Below are 6,027 nucleotides of genomic sequence, written 5' to 3'. Positions count from 1 at the left end.
TCACAACAAAACAGCTATTTCTATTCAATCATGACAAATGCTGTCGATCAATTCAGAAGAACTGTAGACACAAAGAGACTGAAGGAGCGGCGTGACAATCAACAGCACTTTGTAGCTGAATGTTAACTAAACTGCAGCTTTCTTTAGAGCTGTCAGTTCTTATTGCTCAGATGAAGTGAAGTGAAAGTTACCAGGCAGGAGTGTTGATTGATTTTCCTCTGAGAGCTGGAAACAAGTAACCTTCTCCCAGCCGAGAGAGAAAAGACATCATAGTTTCTCCTTATCGCCTCGGTGTTTCTGTTTTCATGAACACTCTGCATCAAAACATCAGCAGGAATTCGTCTGTTTTTACAAGAGGAGAAAAAGAAGATGCATGCAGCGAGAAAAAAGTGAAGAAAGCTGGAGATCAGAGCGGTGAGAGCGCTGAGGCGAGATGAGAAACTGTCGTCGGGGAAACTTTAAACAACAACAACACGTAGCCGCCATCACATATTGTAATGTGTTTAAGCGTGTGTGATAAAGGTTGTAGCCTGCTGCTAAAAACAGCAGCTGTGGGTTTGTTTGTGTTAACACAGTTTCTAGTGAAGACTGAAAGTGTCACAGCAGGAAGTTGAAGATATTTGAGTTTTTTTTGTTTCGCGATGTGAACATATTTATTCTTTCCTCTCTGCCAGTGGCCGTCCTGTACGCTCAGAAACGCGTCCGTCGCCGGTGCGTCTGTGTTGTGAACGTGTCCAACAGTGTGAGCCTTGAATGCGACGGTGTGCTTGTGTAGCTCTTACCAGCCCATCATTGAAAGAGCCAATTAGAGGCACTTCAGTCCGGCTCCAGCTGCGGCTTTCAGTCCAAAAAAAAAAAAAAAAAACACTCAGAGGATCAAATTAAATGTACATTTGCTTTAATGACTCGTGTGGCTGCTGGAGGCTTTAACGCCTGAGTGAAAACCACACGTGACAGGAGGTACTGACACGTTTAGCCTTATCCTGTCATGCAGTATCCTGATGTACATGTGAATATTTATAATGAATGAGTGACTTTGTGACTCATTTGCCCGTCCGTGAAGTTTCATCTCAGTCATGCAGCTCAAAACTTCAGACTCCAGGTGATCTGAGAGGGGACGATGGGGGAGATCATCCCCTCCTGTGAGCATAAGTACCAGAATGCATCCTCTTTGTAAACCTCTCCAGAGCTCCTTAGATCACAAACAGGCCCACCGCTGTCCAGATCCAGATCCACGCTGTCCTATCCAGACCTGGACGTATAGCTGATAGATTACAGGCTGGAAATCCTGGCATATCACAGGATTCTTTTAGCGTTGCATTAGGAGGTTAACAGGTTTTCTGACAGGCGCTGCTTCGCTTTTCATTTTGGCGTCCATGTTAACAGCGTCACACTTGATGCATGAGACATGCCTCTCATTTGGACGTCATTCCAGCATTTAACCACAGTTTTATTGTCTGTAGCTGTAAAATATGTCACAGACATGAAGAGAATAGACACAAGACAACAAGTGAGTTTCTTTCTTTCACTTTCTCTCCCTCCCTGTCTCCCTCTCTTCATCCCTCGTGCTTTTTTTGCTCATTCAGTAAAAATCACGTCATTATATTTAATCATGATTATCGAAGGCAAACTCCAGGTAAACAGATGGAGCTGGCAGCAGTAGCAGCAGCAGCAGCAGCAGCACACCTGCTGCCCAGTACACAGGTATCCAGCGTGGCCCTCCTGTTAGTCCAGCAAAGCAGGAAGGATTAATACGCAGCCGGAGAAGTTGAGCTTCAACTTTCCTGTTAATTGGAGCTGAGCTTCTTTTAGAAAAATGAAAATAAAGTCCAGCCAAGTTGAGCAAGCTGAGCCCTCCTCAGCAGCAGCATCCATGATCAGGTTCACAACAGACGCCTGAAAACAAACAGTGAAGTCACTGGATTGGTTCTCCATCAACTCTCTGTCATAACACCTTTGTAGTACGACGTCATGTACTCTTGATATTGTACAACATAACAACAATAAGTGAGCCACATCTGCAGCACTCGTCACCATCTCCTCTCACTCTGAAGTGCTCTCCATGTGTGGAGGAACAGCTGCCGTCTGCTCGTCTTGGCTGTTTCTTGTAATTTTCCATGATCTGTTGTTGAACTTTGTGTTTTCGCTCTTGTGTGTCTCTTAAGCGTCGTCGACACCTGTTGCTCACTCAATTCACTAAACTAAACTGCTGCTGCTCTGATGAGCTTTTGGTATAACAGGATGATGTTTCCTGTTCCGCACAACAAATGTAAAAACTTTCATTAACTGGCCCCAGATGGAATTCCGGTTTTATGGCATCAACTGATGATAACACAGCAAGCAGATTATTGCTGCAGGTACTGCACTGACTATTATATTAATGGTGGACATTATTCCATTTTCCAATAACACAAAAATGATGATGGTTGGCTCCTCGCTGTCTGCAGCACTGCAGGAGCCTGCAAACACGCCAACAAACACAAAACACGAGACGTGTCCAGTCACGCAGTGCACCGCACAAACTCACATTATCATATTATCTTGCCAAAACGGCAAAATACACACTTCCTGCAGAGCGGATTCATAACTCCCAGACAATATCTCCCGTCTGATATCATCACAGTCAGATTTGCGTTGAAGCCTGAAAAAAAAATCTTTTTCATATTCATAATGTCTCTTTCATTAGAAAACAGCCGAGGATATCTGGAAGCAACGCCGAGGGCGATTTAATGAAAAGCCTTTTGGTGTCCAGAGGTGAAGTGATTAGATTATTTAACCAGCGCTGAAAGTGGAGAGAAGGATGTGAAGATGAGGAGGATGAGGATGATGGATGTTTAAGGACAGAAGCAGCGTGGGATATTTAGTTTTAGATTATTTTTTTTAATTCAACTGTCAAGAGTTAAACTTACAAATCTGCATTCTCTTGAAGTTTTGAGGCGTTTTGAGATGAAGATGAACAGGTTCTGGTGAAGAGCAGCCCGATGCTAACTGCTACACACTGTTGTGTTGTGTGACCTTGTTTCATTAAACACTTTGCAGCACACACAGTCTGCAGGTTTAATGCATTTGTATAGTTTTTCCTTCGCCGGATATTTAACCAGGTCAACCGACAAAAGAACTCTCTCCAAATCAGTCAGCAGAAAAAATGTACACAACCGCAAATCCACATGTAAGTTAAATCTTTCCATTTTACATTTGTTGAGGTAAACTTTTGCTTCTCTTGTCACAACGCAGCGTTTATTCTCTGGTTAGGTTTAGGCACAAAAAGAACTGGACTGGGTTGGATTTGGAAAACATCACATTTTGGCTAAAAATGCCTGTTTTGGTCTCTACAAACACAGCTGGAAATGTCCCGAGGTCTCTTTAAAAGCTCATTTTGTCACCACAAGCAAGGCTGGAAACCGTCTCTTCAATTTCTTATCTTTTAAAAATATCCAGTAGTTTCACTCTTACAAACGTCAGAACACAGACTGGAGCTTCGGTCCAGAGGAAGCAGCATGTAATCTTCCATCACGTGGTTTTCTCCCCATTGTTGCTCAGTAAAATGAACCCAGTGTTGCTCCTGTTAGAATTATGTGAATGAGATAAGGTAAGTATATCACAAACCTAAAAAAAAAAAAAAACATTATTATTATTACCAGTTATTGGGGTTGTCCCATTGTTCTTCAAACTCTTGTTATGGAGGCAGGAAGTGACAGCTAAAAGAAGAGAGGAGAGGGAAGAAGGGGAATGTGTGGGAGGATAAATGAGGGACTAGACGAGAACGACGAAGGATAATAGGATCGCAGAGATGGAGACGGAGAGGTGTGCTGGTGTAAAAGGATGGAGAGTGGAGAGCAACAAAGGAAGAGAACTGAGGATGACGGAAGAGAAAGAGGAGGAAGGAAAAATAGATCAGAGTGTAAAAAAAAACCCTTCTGTAACAAAGAGAAAGCTAGATGAGAGCAGGATGTCTGTCAGAGGTGGAGGATGATTTCAGATCTTTTATTAAAGTAGAACTAACACAATGTAAAAATAATCCTACAAGCTAAACCTGTCTGATGTCTGTTGTATGTTGTTTTTCCATATTTTTCTGTATACTGTCAACTAACCAGCGCGTGCAGTTCATGTCTCAGTTACTTTATAACAGACCTGTAAGTAGCACACAGCTCCAAGCCCACACGCTTCTACTGAAGATATAAATCTTTAAAGAATTAGCACATCATCTTACCTGAACAGCTGAATAGGTGGACAGCCAATGACTCACAAAAGGACGTGTGTCACCATTCCCAAAACAATATGACCTGCACAGCGGATGAGCTAGAGGTGAATGGTCAAAGTACGGCAAAGGTTTGGATTAGATTCAGTGACAAAACTACCTCGTTAGGTTTAGAAAAAACACCTTGCTTTGGGTTTACAGTGCTGTACTTGTGTATCTTTTGTATGTTGGCAGGTTAAAACAAATCTCCGTCCTCGATGCAGGAGCATTAAAAACGTCAGACTCTCTTCCTTCGCTGACTTAATAACCACTCTGGCCGCTGGATGTCGCAGCCTGACAAGAAGCGTAATTATGGGTCGTGAAAAGTCGTTATCACAGTCGACTAATGTGGCCAGTTTTTTGATGAGGTCGAGCTGACCTGAACCCCAGCTGGGTGACCCTGATGACCGTAGCTTCAGAAGGAAATACAGCATTTTGTTTTGTTTGATTTGGAGGATCTGTTGATTAAAACACACTCTGTGCATCAGTGGCTGCATCCTCCGCATTTAAAGGCCAATTACGCCGTGCAGAGAAAGCACTGCTACGATCCTTTGTGGCCTCACGTATCCCAAGAGTCTTCGCCTGCCCGAAAAAGAAGAAAGAAAGAGAGAAAATGGCGACATCGCGTGACATAGATCGTCCCTTTCGCAGGTCCTAACCATCCAAATTAACTCTGAAGGACTCGCCTTCGAAGACCTCAAAGGCCGGGTCCTTCAGAGGACGCAGACCCTGAATTGAGACACAGCACATATTTTAAAGCAGGGTGCAGTGTGTCCTCTGCACACCTGTAGCTCGTCCCCTCATCAGACACTCACCTGAGCCTCCTGCACAGCTGCACAGAGTCTCCTCATCACTGTCGGTGCAAACACAGGAGCTGCTTCTCTTCTCACCCTGCCTGCAGACAGCACATGTTCCCTCCGAGCGCACGCTGTCAGACCATATATACAGCACGATCATGAATAAATACGTGAACCAATGCCGTGATGAGAGACATCGACTATCTGTTCTAGTTCGACTGTGGCTGTCATCAGCGATCATGAATGTGAATGTGTCAGTGAATGTTGGAACACGATGAGCAGATTCAAGACAGAAGAAACTGAAGGAAGTGACACTAAGATGAGAGAAAACGAGCGAGCGAGGACGCCTGTGCATTAGAAAAACAGATTCAATCAAATATCACAAAGATTTGTGATCGATTCTACATGTGGGATTGAAGGTAGAATCTTTCTTTTTCTTTTTTTCCCAGTTTAAACAGCTGCAGTAAAGGTCAATCTGTTGACACTGCCGGGAACTCAGCAGGGCGTCTTGTTAAAAATATCTACATTTTTCGAGGCTGTCAGGCTTCGTATCACGCACTGCCCACAGCGACCCGGAGCACCTGCTGCACGAGAGGCATTTGCAATCACACGACAGGTCGTGACCAGCTCGACCTCAGCAGAGCAGACGGCATCAAAAGCTGAGAGAGCAAAAGGTTCGGACCAGTTACATGATGGATCCTTAAACTCATGAGCAATTTTTTTTTTTTTCAAATTCTGCAGGTTTTTAATCTGAGATTGTCAGAGATGTTTGCAATCTCATCCTGAACTCGTTTTATGTTTTAGCGTCTTAATGTCACATCTCAGCTTAGCAATGACTCAACGACAAGCAAATATGATGCAGCCGTTTCGCAGTTTTAAGCCAAATATCCTAAATGACAGTTATTTCCCATCGTCACATCCCCTACAACTCTTTACAAGGCTGCTGTTTTTCAGAAACACGGGTGCTTGTTTTCATGATTTACACAATATAAT

General features: G+C 43.5%; 1 long non-coding RNA gene across 1 annotated transcript; it reads right to left on the bottom strand.

Moving 5' to 3' along the window:
• Positions 1–3,122: 3,122 nt before the first annotated feature.
• On the bottom strand, positions 3,123–4,940 carry LOC119023182. The gene is made up of 3 exons (XR_005076195.1): positions 4,617–4,940; positions 4,211–4,299; positions 3,123–3,606 (listed from the first exon to the last, which is right to left on the bottom strand). It is a non-coding gene; the product is annotated as an uncharacterized LOC119023182 (long non-coding RNA).
• Positions 4,941–6,027: the final 1,087 nt, after the last annotated feature.

Source organism: Acanthopagrus latus, chromosome 7, assembly GCF_904848185.1.
Source record: "Acanthopagrus latus isolate v.2019 chromosome 7, fAcaLat1.1, whole genome shotgun sequence".
In the NCBI taxonomy this organism is placed as follows: Eukaryota; Metazoa; Chordata; class Actinopteri; order Spariformes; family Sparidae; genus Acanthopagrus; species Acanthopagrus latus.
This window is presented reverse-complemented; position numbering and strand designations above follow the sequence as displayed.